The sequence below is a fragment of the Malania oleifera genome, chromosome 8 (genome assembly GCF_029873635.1).
Source record: "Malania oleifera isolate guangnan ecotype guangnan chromosome 8, ASM2987363v1, whole genome shotgun sequence".
In the NCBI taxonomy this organism is placed as follows: domain Eukaryota; kingdom Viridiplantae; phylum Streptophyta; class Magnoliopsida; order Santalales; family Ximeniaceae; genus Malania; species Malania oleifera.
The window spans coordinates 39,440,555-39,456,134 of NC_080424.1; positions in this window are offsets into that span (position 1 = coordinate 39,440,555).

The following is a 15,580-nucleotide window of genomic DNA, read 5'->3' on the forward strand; positions in this document are numbered from 1 at the left end:
ACCAAAGGAAGCTTAAATGTAGTCTTATATGTATTTGGGGAGTGTTTGAGGTGGTCCATTTCGTAACTCTTGTGGTTTTGATTCTTACATGATTTTAGAGTAAGAGTTGAGCTAGTTCGTGCATACTACGACGCATGAGTTTTTAGGATTTCACTTGAAGTCACAAACTCAACATACATGATTTTTAAAGTTAAATCAAAGAGTTTATCAAAAGAATCCTAAACTCAAAGTTGTTTTTCAAAGGGACAAGTTTTCAACATCTTAGTATTTTGAACATCTTCATACTTAGTCCCAGTTTTATCAAAACGAGTTTTATGTCCAAAAGCTTCAATAAGTCAAGCATATTTTCATTAAAGGACATTGACATATAAGATATCAAAACGACCTTTGAAATGTGTTTTATCAAACAAGATATCTTCTATTCAAGGGAAAACTCACTTGGACAAGTTTTAATCTTTAATAAACTTAATATATTTTATATAATTTTGTCCAAGAATGTTTAAAGTTTTTAAAAGGTTTTGTGATAAAGAAAAACAAAGTAATCATCGACTAACGTAGTTCAGCCTTTAGTCCTAAACACTATTCGATATTTGGGGCATAAATTTTGGTAGAAAATTTCAAAAAGGATGATCTTGGTGTCCCTAAAAATCTAAGAAAAAGTTCCACAACTTGCATATTGATGAATTTTTCTAATTTAGGACACTTTTCTACGAGTGTAGGGCACTAGTCGACAAGTCGCAGTGTATCACTATTAGCTTTGGTGCAATCCCAAGAGGGGGGGGGGTGAATTGGTATTTAAAAAATTTATCCCCTAGGTTTAACAAATCCAACAATTAGTATTACACAAGCCTAGGGTCTTTATATGTAATTGTAAACCCAATCAGATATTCAGACAATAAACGTAAACATACAAGTGCAGAAAATGAATTGCGGAAAATAAAATCGACTCCAGATATGTTATCAGGGTTTGGCCAATATTGCCTACGTCCCTACCTTGGCACACCCACACCAGGATTACACTATAAGCTCACTTAACGGGTGGAGTGACACCGTTTATAATCATGTCAATTAGAGGGGCTGATGTAATGACCCGACCCTATACACAGACCCAGGTGTCACTCACTCATACAAAATACCTGTACCTGTTCATGATACATAGACAACCCACCCTAAACAGGGACCTACAGGTGTAAATCATACATAATAGTAATGTAAATGTCACGGAAAAACATTAGATCCATTGGGATTTCTATCAGTCTTATACTAGAGTTTACTAATACATCCACACCATTTACATAAATTCGAACTTAGAATAAATCTTGTTATTACCACCCTCCAAAAAGGAACTTTATTGAAGTTTAATACAATATTCAAATGCTTACATAAACTAAACCTAAAATCCGATCTTCCCAGTCCCTTTAGCTACTAGGATCGACGTATTGATGGACCTGAAAACAAGGGTTGTATGATAGGTGAGACACCTCTCAGTAAGGAAGAAAGTGTTACAACAGTGTGTGACTACATATATGCACATTTTCATACAAACTCATACATTTGAAACATTTGTTTATAATACTGTATCATATAACATTTATCTGCACATCAAGTATTTAAATCATGCATATGATTATTAGAAGATATGACAATTTTCCTATTTACCCCGCGGCACAGGTTGTGCACTGATTGCCTCTGATAGTGTCCTGTTCGTGCAGACAAAGCCAAGCATCTTTATAGTCCGACCGCCCCTTGGTTTATTTTTACCAGCAGCTTACTAACTCCTCACAAGTCGACCATCTAATATACTTATACTGATTTTCTCATGTATGGTTGCACTACCAGCATCGGTACCTAGCTCTAGGAGTTTATTTCAACCCTCGAACTGGAGTATCTTTCAACCCCTTTTACTGAAGTTTCTTTCAACCACTTTTACTGAAGTTTCTTTTAACTTCTTTTGGTCACAAGCTGTGGTTCCAGTATCATATATACAATTTATAGTAAAATAGTAACCTGTGCAATTCCAGTATTTTCACAATCTCGTATAATCACATTGGGTTCAAACTGGTGCCTTTCAACTCAGTTTATCCCTTTTTGTTTACTGATACCTCTCGGTGTATCACTGGCCTCTATTTTTCACATTCTTAGTATAACAAATTGGAACTTTGTTCCCTATCAATAGTATAAAAAATTCATACATTTCCATTTCAACATATATCACACATGTTTAATCGAAAACCTGCTAAATGATAGAAATCTAGTAAAAATCATTTAAATGGTTAAGTAAAGGATTCGAGCATCTCCTACTATAGTATAAATACAAATAAATGATTTTTGTAAAGTTTGGAGATCATACGCCAAAATCCTCATTTTTACCAAAAACCATAAAATTATAAAACCGACATTTTTGCTCGGTAGAATTTAACAAATAAGAAGTTAAATCATACATAATAACATAAACAAGCTTTTTAGTGGTTTAGTTTTCCAAAAACGCTGTTGTAATCAAATTCCCCTTACCTTAAACTCGAAACGAAACTTCGTATGAACACTATCCAAATCAATAACCTGGGACCCTCAAACCTAAAAACCACAGAATATAATCTTACCATATTTTCTACTACTATCCAAATATCCAATCAAAACTAAGATCAGATCCCTACCTCGATTTTTGGGAAAAACCAAAAAATCTTTGAAACGATGATCTGATCCGCTAAAATTGTAGAGTTTCCTCTTCTGATCCATGCAGTACACTCCATTTTTGGAAACGGACGACGAACGACGAAGAATCTTAGAGAGAGAGAAAAAGAGATTTTGTTGGTAGAGAGAGAGAGAGCTTTTGGAAAGAAACTTAGCTTTTAAGCAACTAGACTGGATATTTATAGGGCCTTTGACCAAGTCCAATTTGTAGACGAGGCGGTGTCTTCGTCGATGAATCCACCACACAGTTTGTTGATGAGGTTATCCCATCGTCGTCGAGCCCAAGTTTTGGATATTCTCTAATCTGCTCGGTATCTGCTTGTTGATGAGGCTTTGAATTTCATCGACGAAGATCTGAAGGACTTCGTCGATGAACATGACCCATCGTTGATGAACCCAACTTATACAGGTTTGGGTCTCTACAGCTGACCTCAACCTACATCTTACCAAGATGGTACACCTAACTTTCCTAACTGGGTCTAAGCCAATCCGGAACTATTCTACAGGGCTAATCTCCCTCTTCAGGCCCACGCTTGGAATACAACAAATGTGTATAAAATTTTGCATACAAGGAAATATGCTTCTTCAAAAACAGATATGTACACCAGTATAGCTCGAGCAACAGTGCAAGCACGAATGATATGCAAATATGTGTAGTGCTCAAATATATGTGCTAAACACTCAATCAAGTAAGAATAATCAATCAATGTATAGAGTGTATATCAAAGCAAGATTTGAAATAAAATATTTGAATATCATAATATTATATCAAGGTTTCAAATATGCTAGCAAGATGATTCAAACAACCTTACCAAGGTGTTCAATGTACTAAGCACAACGAATGTTTAAATGCAAGCTTTGAAATAGATTTTTGCATACAAAAATATAGGCTAAGGTAACTTGCAATGACAATGCAAACGCCACAATCCACTAAGTCTTCCCATACAAGATTTATCAAATGAAATCAATGGGAGAACTTAATGCTTTACTCTCAATAGAAAATCAAACTATCAATATAACAAATGAGAGTACTAGCAAAGTTGAATGAAGCACAAGCACACTAAATATACTCACAACACATGAAAAATCAAGGAAAATGAAGTTCTGGAGTGTTTGGGAGTAGCATAGGCTAAAATAGAATTTTTAATTTTGAGAGAATTTGGCCTTAATTATTTTTGCTAATTATTGCTAATCTAAGCAAATGAACATGCATATATAGGCAAGGGCTGATTTATGACCGTTGGGGACCCAATGGGAATTATTAGAAAATTTTAATAAGATTAGAAAGATTAATCTAGTTTACCCCATTTTATCTCGGTTAAAATTAATTCAACTCGAGAGTTTCGGTTGCCCGGTCCAAGATTCTGGTGCCTAAACAGGCTCAATGCAAAATAGGTATTTTTTGAGGTTTGGTTTCCTGAAATATGCTTCGGTTAGCTGAACAGAGGCGATTCCCCAAAAAGACCGCAGTTCGGGTGCTCGGAGTACAAGTCGGTTAACCAAATTGACAAGTTCGGTCACCCGATGCCATTTTGAACTCAAAGGTTTGTGCGCTCGGGTTGGTGAAAAATACTCTGACACGGGTTCGATTGACCAAGGAAGATATGTTCAAAAATGGTTCGGTCTGCCGAACACAAGTCAACATGTTGACTTGTCCACGGTTCTATGACATGAGGCATTTTGAACGCCATAGGTTTGGTCGCTCGACCACTCACAATATTTTTATTTAAAGTCCAATTTGACTTCATTTAACTCTCCTGATATAATAAGTGATGTGGAGACTATGTGCACTATATGTAGGTACCTAAAGTCAAACTGGGTCGATTTGAGCATACCTACCTATTATGCATGATGCAAATTATTACAAGCCATAGATGTACAGTCCATAATTAAATTTACATCCTAGAATGAAGAAAATGAATAAAAATAACAAATTACAACACAGATTTGTTCATTCTTCTGCTTGATCACCACACACCATCATGATATATATTTTAGTTTGAATACGTGCATAAGGTGAACCTGCATGCAAGCCTTAGTACAAACATTAGTACCAAGAGTAATTGTCATGATAAAAAATGGGTGTGACCTATCAGGTCAACAATCTCCCCCTTTTTGATGATGACAAATACTTTATGCAAAAGTGGGTACAGCCAAGAAAGGCTCCTCCCGATTTTATGCATAAAGACAATTAAAGTTCAAATTAAATAATTTATCAATGGGTAATTAAATTTAAATTTATTAATGTACCCAGTTTTGCCTCTTCTCCCCCTTTTGGCAACAGTAAAAAAGGTTAGGAAATATAGCATGAAGGCAAAGGAAATCATTTAGATACAAAAGGTATATGGGAGGATTTCTGAAAAATTTTGCAGCATGCCGTTTGAAAATAGATCATTCCCAAAATAACTTTGTACCTAAGTTACCTATTTTGAGTTTCAACCAACAATATATAGCACATTTCAACCAATCAACTCAAACAGTAGATAAGTCAAAGGATAATATTATCATGCAACACAAAAGATTTTGCAATCTAAATTTCCTATTCTCCCCCAATTGATGATTATATAAGGATGAAGATTAATTTTACATTTGACTTTCACTCATCCTTTTAAAAAGATTTCAAAATTTAATCTATCATAATCATTTTTGAGTTTCACTTGCTAGAAAAAATATACATTCCCACAAGATATAAAACAAGAAAAGATATGTGGGACTCATACCATTTGTTATAACTACATGGTAGAAAAACATGATATCAATTGTTAGGAACCACTACATATATAAAAAAATGATACCACTTGTTATCTTGTTACCACTTGTCAGTTTTTTTTTTAATAAAAATGATGCCAATTAAAAGTTTACAAACATGCACATTTACCACTTGTTAATGTATTTCCACAAGATATAGAATTAGTGTATAAAATACATTTCATTTTCTTGGAGCCATATGATTTAAAGTGAAGTGGCTCCCCCTAAGAATATGCATTTTCTTTAAAATTATCTTGAGCACAATGTAAGAAAGCACAACTCAAATTTTAAGATATTCAGTAGCTCCAGAAGATTTAAGTTTTAAAATGAGCTAAGTGCAGATATTTTAAAATCCAAAACCAAAATTTACATGCACATATATTTTCAATTTTGAAAAACATTTCAACATTTTTGGGAAAATGTCTACAAAAAATTCAGTAGCATGTCATCTGTAAATAGGACATTTCCCAAATTAACGTGCACAAAAGGATTCTCAAACAAGTAGCATATTAAGAGTTTTGAGCATGTGAGAACCTAATTCTACCAGCAAGCAATTCTCAATCACTGCATCCGCCATGCAGGAGGCATTCATCACAAGCATGCATTTCAGTAGAATAATCAAGTAAATATACAAAGCATGCAAGCCAATCATCATTAGATGTATATATATACATATATATATATGTTAATTTAGGTGTAATCCCAAGAGGGGGGGGTGAATTAGGTATTTTAAAAATTCTTTCAAACTTATTTACTAATTAATCCCTATGTCTAAGATTTAGCCAATTACTTATCAAGTTCATGTGAAATCATTCAACAAACACACATGCAAGCTGGATATTGAAATGCAATGCGTAAAATAAAGAGATAGGGGAAGAGAGAATGCAAACGTAATTTTTACGAGGTTTAGCCAACCCGGCCTACGTCTTCACATTGAGCAATCCACTCAAAGATTCCACTATAATCCTTGCCCCTTAAATTGAGACAGAGCTTCCCTTACAATCCGTTGCTTACAAGATAAACAACTCTCTCTCACACCCAGTTCACAATTCGAAGCATGAATACAATGAAATATGTAAAACACTCAAAGTTGCTTCCAACAAAGCTCGTGAGTACAATTCAAATTCCTAATACGTAATAATATGATAAAACTTGAAGCTTAGAATGTATGAAACGATACAATCATTTATGAATGATTATGTTTCAATACGCAATTTCTTTTCTAACCAATACTCCCAAGTAATGATATATTTAAACGCTTTGGAGAATATTAGGGTTCTAGTTCACTTGGTAAAAATGCACAAATATATTTAATGTGAACTTATTTTAAAAAAACTTTGTCTTGAATATTGGATCAATAAAAATCAACTACTTTCTTTCAAATATTCAATCACACAATGATCTTTGAAATAAGCTAATACATACATATATATATATATATATAATGATTTTCAAAGATCACAAACTGAATATATTGCTTTTCAGAAAATATCCCTCAATAAATTATATTTATAAATACCAAGGATATTTAATCAAGTGTTAATATATCTAAAATATAGATCCTTTAACAAAACACACACTTGAATCAAATCTTTTTAACCAACGATAAAAACCTTTATCAAGTAGTGAGATTATTTAAATAGTATATATATAAAGTATACTCACTCTCTATCACTCAGCCTATTTTAGCAATAGATTTTGAAAGGAGTAGTTCTTTAAAATATATATATCGGTGGCAAAATAAACTTTCTCAAGTAAAGAGCTTGTCAAAAACAATCTCTATATGGTTAAGAACACTCAATATCAAATTCTCTAAAGATATTCAATAACAAGTGATGAGATGAGAAGCTCTTGAAAATAATAACTTGAATCACCAAACCTCAATACCAAGATGAGATCAAGATGTATAAGTGAGATCCCTTTTAGTTTTCTGAGTAGATTTGCCTAAGGAAGATGAATATAGGATGGAGTGCAGGCAATCGTGTAGCAATCAGCTCAAGTTTCTCAATTCTTTTTCAATAATATGTTTTCTTCTCTTCTCGTTTGTCTTAGCTTCTCTGCTAGGGTTTAGATATTCAATATATATAGTTATCTTGCCTTTAGAATAGATCTCAACCGTTGGATAAAAAATTATCTCGCAATTTTTCTTGATAAAAATTAAATTTTTAAGTTTTCCCACAAGTTCAGACGACTAAGGTCAAGAGCCCAAATGATTGAAGTTCTTTTTAAGCTTTGAAAAATAACCTGGACATAGGGTCAGATGACTGAGGTTGGGGCTCACACGACTGAAGTGTTGGGTTCAGACGACTAAAGTGTGAGCTTAGTCTTCTGAGGTGCTTCTGCCAGGTTTTGAGTTTCACTAGAAATTCTTCAGACGACTGAACTTAATCTTCGGTCTTCTGAAGAAATTCTTCAGATGACTGTGGTTAACTTCGGTCTTCTAAAGTTGCCATTTCACACGACTGAACATTGACTTCGGTCTTCTGAAGTTCCCAATTCCTAAATTTTTTCTTTTATTTTGAAAATTCTGTTTTGTTTTTGTATTGGCTCTTTTATAAAAATATTTTTCGGGGTTTTAACATTATTTCCAAGTCCTTGAATGTCCCCTAATGATGTTCATGAAATACATGAGTCCTAAGGTCATTCTAAGGTATGATTTGAGCCTCAAATTAAATCATATGAAAATGTAAATACATGAGTTCTAAGTACCCATTCCCATGACGTTCTTGAACTTGGTGCATGCATCTTCATTCTTTTACTCTTTGAGTTCCATGGATCTGCCTTGTTGTATATACTTTAATTTTTATGGCTTTCATGACTCGTTATTTTTCCGTGCATGCTTAATATAGTTCATGTTCACAAACTCAATGCACAGATCAAATACTAAGTGATTTGTCATTATCAAAACATGATTGGACTCATAGAGTCAACAATCTCCCCCTTTTTGATGATGACAAATACATGAGCAAAAAATAGATAATGGGTTACACCTAACAAGGCTCCCCTTCAAATAATGCATTAAATTTTCAATAAATGAAATATGCTCATGTTCATACACACTTTGTTTAGCCTGATTCTAAATGAAATATGCTCATGTTCATACACAAGTTGTTTAGCTGATTCTTCTCTTATTTACAAAATTAGTTTTGCCAAACTTCTGATTTTTCAACAATTTTTGCTATTATCCTTCTGCCCTTTTGCTTCCAACCATATTTTCTCCTGATATTTATTTAGTGATGCCAACAACATTTTTTGCTCCTTTTAATTTTTGCTCCTTAATTTTCTCCTCCTTTTGACATCAACAAAAAGGTGTATAAGAATTATTGCAGCAGTGTACATAACTGTATGTTCTTCTTCCATTTGACATCTTAAAGTTTTAAACTTATCCAACTAGCAGATTTGACCAAAAAAAAAAATTACTTCTCCCTTGATTACATTAATCATCCCTCATGCTAATGTATAAATTTCAAAGATTATGTGAGGATATCAAATGGGTATTGATGTGATTCCAAATGTTGACTAATATTATATCAAGTGAGAACAAATTTTGATTGATTTGATACCAAATGATTACATCTTAAGTGACGTTGCCTCCCCTAAATTGTCTTCTAATATAATTCTATGCAACCTCTCTACTATGCATTAGGCCTAATTCACACCTAATTTTGATAAACCTATCCTCCACAAGTGGTTTTATGAATATTTCTACCCATTGTTCATCCGTGCATACAAACTCTAGTGTTACATCCCCTTTTTGCACATGATCACAAAGAAAAGGATGTCGTATTTCTATATTCTTAGTTCGTGAATGTTAGGATTCTTTGAGATGTTTATTGAACTCGTATTATTTCATCTTATGGGGATTGTTTTATAGCTTAATCCAAAATCCTTCAGTTGTTGCTTCATATATAGTGTTTAAGCACAACAACTACCTGCCGCTACGTATTTAGCCTCAGCTGTGGAAAGAGCAACTGAATTTTGCTTCCTGGAAAACCATACGCTAAACATTCTATCAGGTCTACTGGCAGTCAAATATAATAAGCTACCAATCATTCCACAATAAATTTTGACATCTACTGGTATACCTTGTTCATCCTTGTCTAATTTCAATTAAGCGCTCATAACTGTACCTAGTATTTTTCCATCTTCCATAATAAAATTTTTGAGTATATCTCTAATATACTTCAATTGATTTATGAATATTCTATGTTTTGCTTGTTTGATCTGAAGTCATAGGAAGAAATTTACTTCACCCATCATGCTCATCTAAAATTCATTTTGCGTAGTATTGGAAAATTCATTACTCAATTCTTGATTTGTAGCTCCAAATATAATGTCATCTACATATACTTGAACTAGGAGTAAGTCATCTTTCTTAGACTTTATGAACAAAGTTGTATCTATATTTCCTCTTATAAATCCATTTTCTAGTAGAAAACTGCTTAACCTTTCATACCAAACTCTAGGAGCTTGCTTTAAACCATACAAGGCTTTTGTTAGTTTATAAACATGATCTGTATTCTTATGGTTTTCAAATCCTGGGGGTTGTTCTACATACACTTCTTCATTTATGTAACCATTTAAAAATGCACTCTTAACGTCCATTTGATATAGCTTGAAATCTTTAAAATCTGCATTTGCTAGAAGCATTCGAATGGCTTCCATTCTAGCTGTAGGTGCAAAGGTTTCTTCAAAATCTATACCTTCTTCCTAGTTATATCCCCGAGCTACTAGTCTTGCCTTATTTCTCACAACTACCCCACGTTCATCCTTATTATTCTTATATATCCATTTTGTTCCAATGATTGACTTATCTTTAGGTCTAGGAACTAATGTCCATACTTTGTTTCTCTCAAACTGGTTTAGCTCTTCATGCATGGACAACACCCATGATTCATCCTCTATAGCTTCACTCACATTCTTAGGTTCTTCTTGAGATAGAAATGCAAAATGAATGATTATATTCCTAAGTGAGGATCGAGTGGCTACTCCATGTAATGGTTCACCTATTATTTGATCAATGAGATAATTCTTAATGTACTTCCATTCTCTAGGTGGTTCGTTAACCTCATTTTCAATTTGATCAATTTCAATGGATGGTTCCTTAAGTTCATTTTTCTTTTCTGAATCATTCTCAATGGATAGTTCTTCAAATTCCTTATTTAATTCAATTTCATCTTCATCAGTTCTTTTGGAGAAGGGATTTGACTCATCGAACACAATGAATAGATTCTATAACTGTTAATGTTCGTTTGTTATATACTCTATAGGCTTTACTATCTAAGGCACACCCTTGGAAGATACCTTCATTAGAATTTACATCAAATTTTCTTAGATGCTCATTGTCTCTAAGCACAAAACAATTACAGCCAAAGATATGAAACTATGATATGTTTGGTCTATGGCCATTCCATAATTCTTAAGGAGTTTTATTAAGTGATGGTCTAATTAGAACTCTATTTAGAACATAACAGGTGATATTCACTGCCTCAGCCTAGAAGTACTTAGGTAGTTTATGTTCGTTAAGCATAGTTCTGGCCATTTCTTGTACAAACCTATTCTTCCTTTTAACTACACCATTCTGTTGTGGTGTTTTAGGAACTGAAAAATTATGAGAAATTCCTAATGAATTACAGTAGTCTTCCATGCCTTGATTTTTAAATTCTCCACCCCTATCACTTCGAATTTTAGTAATTGTATATCTATTTTCATTTTGGATTTTCTTGCACACGTTTAAGAATTGTTCATATGTTCATCTTTGTCACCTAAGAACAGTACCCATGTATATCTTGAAAAATCATCAATTATGACAAAGGCGTATGATTTTCTTCCTAAACTTTGAATTGGGTTTGGTCCAAATAAGTCTAAGTGTAGCATTTGGAGTGGCTTAGTAGTGGAGATTTCTTTCTTCTTCTTAAAGCTTGTTCTTGCTTGTTTTCCTAGTTGGCATGCATCACAAATTTTATCTTTCACGAATTTAGTCTTAGGCAGTCCCTCAACTAATTCTTTCTTAACAAGTTTTGAGATTAAATCCATGTTTGTGTCTCCTAGTCTCCTATGCCAAATCCAACTTATTTCATTCATAACAGAGAAGTATGTCACAGTCTGTGAGGTTAAGTTATCAAAGCTTGTGGTATATACGTTTTCATGACATTCAATAGTGAATAGTATCTTATTATCAATTTTGGGTTCAACAGTGCACTTTTCATGTTCAAAAGACACTTTGTAACCTTTATCACACAGTTGGCTTATACTTAATAAGTTGTGCTTTAAACCATCTACTAGTAAAACATCATCAATAATAAGTGACGAATCATTACCAACTTTACCTACACCTATGATCCTTCCCTTAGCATTATCTCCAAAAGTGACAAATCCTTCATCCTTGGGTGTGATGGATGTGAAATTTTCTTTATCCCTGGTCATGTGATGTGAACATCCGCTATCCATATACAATCTGTCTTTTGAGGATGCTGATCTTAAGCATATCTGCAAGACACAATCAGACAACTAGCTTTGGTACCCAGATTTTCTTGGGTATAGGGGGGTTAGTGCTAGATTCTCCTTTTACTTTTCATACTTTCTTAATTTTGACATCTTTATTTTTGAAAGGACAATCGAATTTTATGTGACCCAACCTTTTACATTTAAAGCATGTAATATTTCTACGATAGTCCTTAGTTGGAACATATAATTTTGACTCTCTTACAAAGTATCCCATGTGAAGATGTCTTTGTTTTAGATTTTTTTTTTTCCCATTAAAACCAAGACCTTCCTTTTCTAGAGAATTTCTTTGACTTCCTTGGAGCTTTTCAAAATTATTTTGTCCTTCAGTGAATTTGAAAATAATCTCAGATTTATCTTTCAACTTCTTTTCTAATTCCTCAATTTTAAAATCTTTGTCTTTTATGAAAGATGCATGAAATTCATTTTGTCGTTCAATTAAGTTTGAAAGTTCTTTGACTTTACTTTTCGACTCAGAAATTTTCTTTGTTTTTTTCTCAAGCATTTTAATAGAGTATATGTATTCTTGTTTCAGTTCATCATATGAAATCATGTCATTTTCATTTTCAGAATCACTAGAATAATACGAAGATGATGAAAATGATGATTGTACCTCAAGGTCATCATATGCCATTAGACACAGATTGGCAATCTTGTCATCGTTGGATTCAGATTTTGAATAGCTAGTGTTGTGTGTATCCCAACCAACTTTCAGGCCTTTTTTTTTTTTAGGCTTTCACTAGTTTGGGACACTCAGGCTTGATGTGTCCAACCTCTCGGTAGTTGTAGCAAGTTGGAGGATCTTCCTTCTTTTTCTTCATGCTTGACTCTCCTCTTTCTGATTTTGAGTTCCAAAATTTTCTGTTGAATTTCTTATTCTTTTTCAAGGACTTCACAAACTTCTTTGTTAGCAAGGCCATGTCGTCATTTGATTCTAAGTCACTTCCCTCACTGGAGCTATGAGATGTTACTAAAGCACTGTGGTTTTCTTTGCCTTATTTTACTTTTTTTTCCTCTCATTTATTGCAAGCTCATAGGTGATGAGTGATCCAATGAGTTCGTCCACCGACATCTCCTTGAGATTTCTCCCTTCTTCTATAGCCGTAGCTTTTGCTTCCCACACTGGAGGTAGTCCCCTAAGTATTTTCCTGATCAACTCATAAGTAGAGTAAGTTTTTCCAAGTGCATTTAAAGAATTTATGATGTGTGTGAATCTAGTATACATGGATTGAATAGATTTATCAACAGTCATTCTAAATGCTTCATATTCACTGGTGAGCATGTCTATCCTACTATCTTTTACTTCTTTAGAACCTTCATATGTGACTTCTAATTTTTCCCAAATTTAATTACCTTATTAAATTTATTTACATCTAATGCAGAGAATAGTAAATTCATTGCAGTAGCATTTATTTGCACTGATTTCCAGTCTTCATCTGTATACTCATCTTCAGTTTTAGGTACACTAATCTTGTCAATTACTTTCATGGGAATATGATTACCCTTAGTGACTATTTTCCATACCTTCCAATCTACATTCAATAGATATATGCTCATCCTACGTTTCCAATAGGTGTAATTTACACCACAGAAAATTGGTGGTCTAGTGGATGAGTGTTTCTCACCGAATGGAGTTACACCGATATGTGTCATGTTATCTTTTTACAAATCAACTACTAAGTCTATGTAAACCCGCTCTGATACCAAATGTTGATTTAGGTGTAATCCCAAGAGGGGGAGGGGGGTGAATTGGGTATTTTAAAAATTCTTTCAAATTTATTTACCAATTAATCCCTATGTCTAAGATTTAACCAATTACTTATCAAGTTTGTGTGAAATCATTCAACACACATACATGCAAGCTGGATATTGAAATGCAATGTGGAAAATAAAGAGATAAAGGAAGAGAGAATGCAAACGCAGTTTTTACGAGGTTCAGCCAACCCGGCTTACGTCCTCGTCTTGAGCAACCCACTCAAAGATTCCACTATAATCCCTGCTCCTTAAATTGGGATAGAACTTCCCTTACAATCCGCTGCTTACAAGAGATACTCTCTCCTCACACCCAGTCCATAATCCGAACCGTGAATACAATGAAATCTATAAAACACTTAAAGTTGCTTCCAACAAAGCTCGTGAGTACAATTCAAATTCCTAATATATAATCATATGATAGAACTTGAAACTCAAAAAGTATGAAAAGATACAATCATTTATGAATGATTATGTTTCAATACGCAATTTCTCTTCTAACCATTACTCCCAAGTAATGATATATTTAAATGCTTTGGATAATATTAGGGTTCTAGTTCACTTGATAAAAATGCACAGATATATCTAATGCGAACTTATTTTAAAAAAAAAGCTTTGTCTTGAATATTGGATCAATCAAAATCAACTACTTTCTTTCAAATATTAAATCACACAATGATCTTTGAAATAAGCCAATACATACATATATATAATGATTTTCAAAGATCACAAACTGAATATATTGCTTTTCAGAAAATATCCCTCAATAAATTATATTTATAAATACCAAGGATATTTAATCAAGCGTTAATATATCTAAAATATAGATCCTTTAACAAAACACACACTTGAATCAAATCTTTTTAACCAACGATAAAAAACTTTATCAAGTAGTGAGATTATTTAAATAATATATATATATATATATATATATATATATATATATATATATAAAGTTTACTCACTCTCTATCACTCAGCCTATTTTAACAAAAGATTTCGAAAGGAGTAGTTCTTTAAAATATATATATCGGTGGCAAAATAAACTTTCTCAAGTAAAGAGCTTGTCAAAAACAATCTCTATATGGTTAAGAACACTCAATATCAAATTCTCTAAAGATATTCAATAACAAGTGATGAGATGAGAAGCTCTTGAAAATAATAACTTGAATCACCAAACCTCAATACCAAGATGAGATCAAGATGTATAAGTGAGATCACTTTTAGTTTTTTGAGTAGATTTTCCCAAGGAAGATGAATATAGGATGGAGTGCAGGCAATCGTGTAGCAATCAGCACAAGTTTCTCAATTCTTTTTCAATAATATGTTCTCTTCTCTTCTCTTCTCGTTTTTCTTAGATTCTCTACTAGGGTTTAGATATTCAATATATATAGTGATCTTGCCTTTAGAATAGTTCTCAACCATTGGATCAAAAATTATCTCGCGAGTTCTCTTAATAAAAGTTAAAATTTTAAGTTTTTCCACAAGTTCAGACGACTGAGGTCAAGGGCCTAGATGACTGAAGTTCTTTTTAAGATTCAAAAAATAACCTGGACACAGGGTCAGATGACTGAGGTTGGGGCTCAGACGACTGAAGTGTGAGTTCAGTCTTCTGAGGTGCTTCTGCCAGGTTTTGAGTTTCACCAAAAATTCTTCAGATAACTGAACTTAATCTTCGGTCTTCTAAAGAAATTCTTTAGACGACTAAGGTTAACTTCAATCTTCTGAAGTTGCCACTTCAGATGACTGAATGTTAACTTTGGTCTTCTGAAGTTGCCACTTCAGATGATTGAATGTTAACTTTGGTCTTCTAAAGTTGCCACTTCAGATGACTGAACATTAACTTCAGTCTTCTGAAGTTCCCAATTCCTGAATTTTTACTTTTA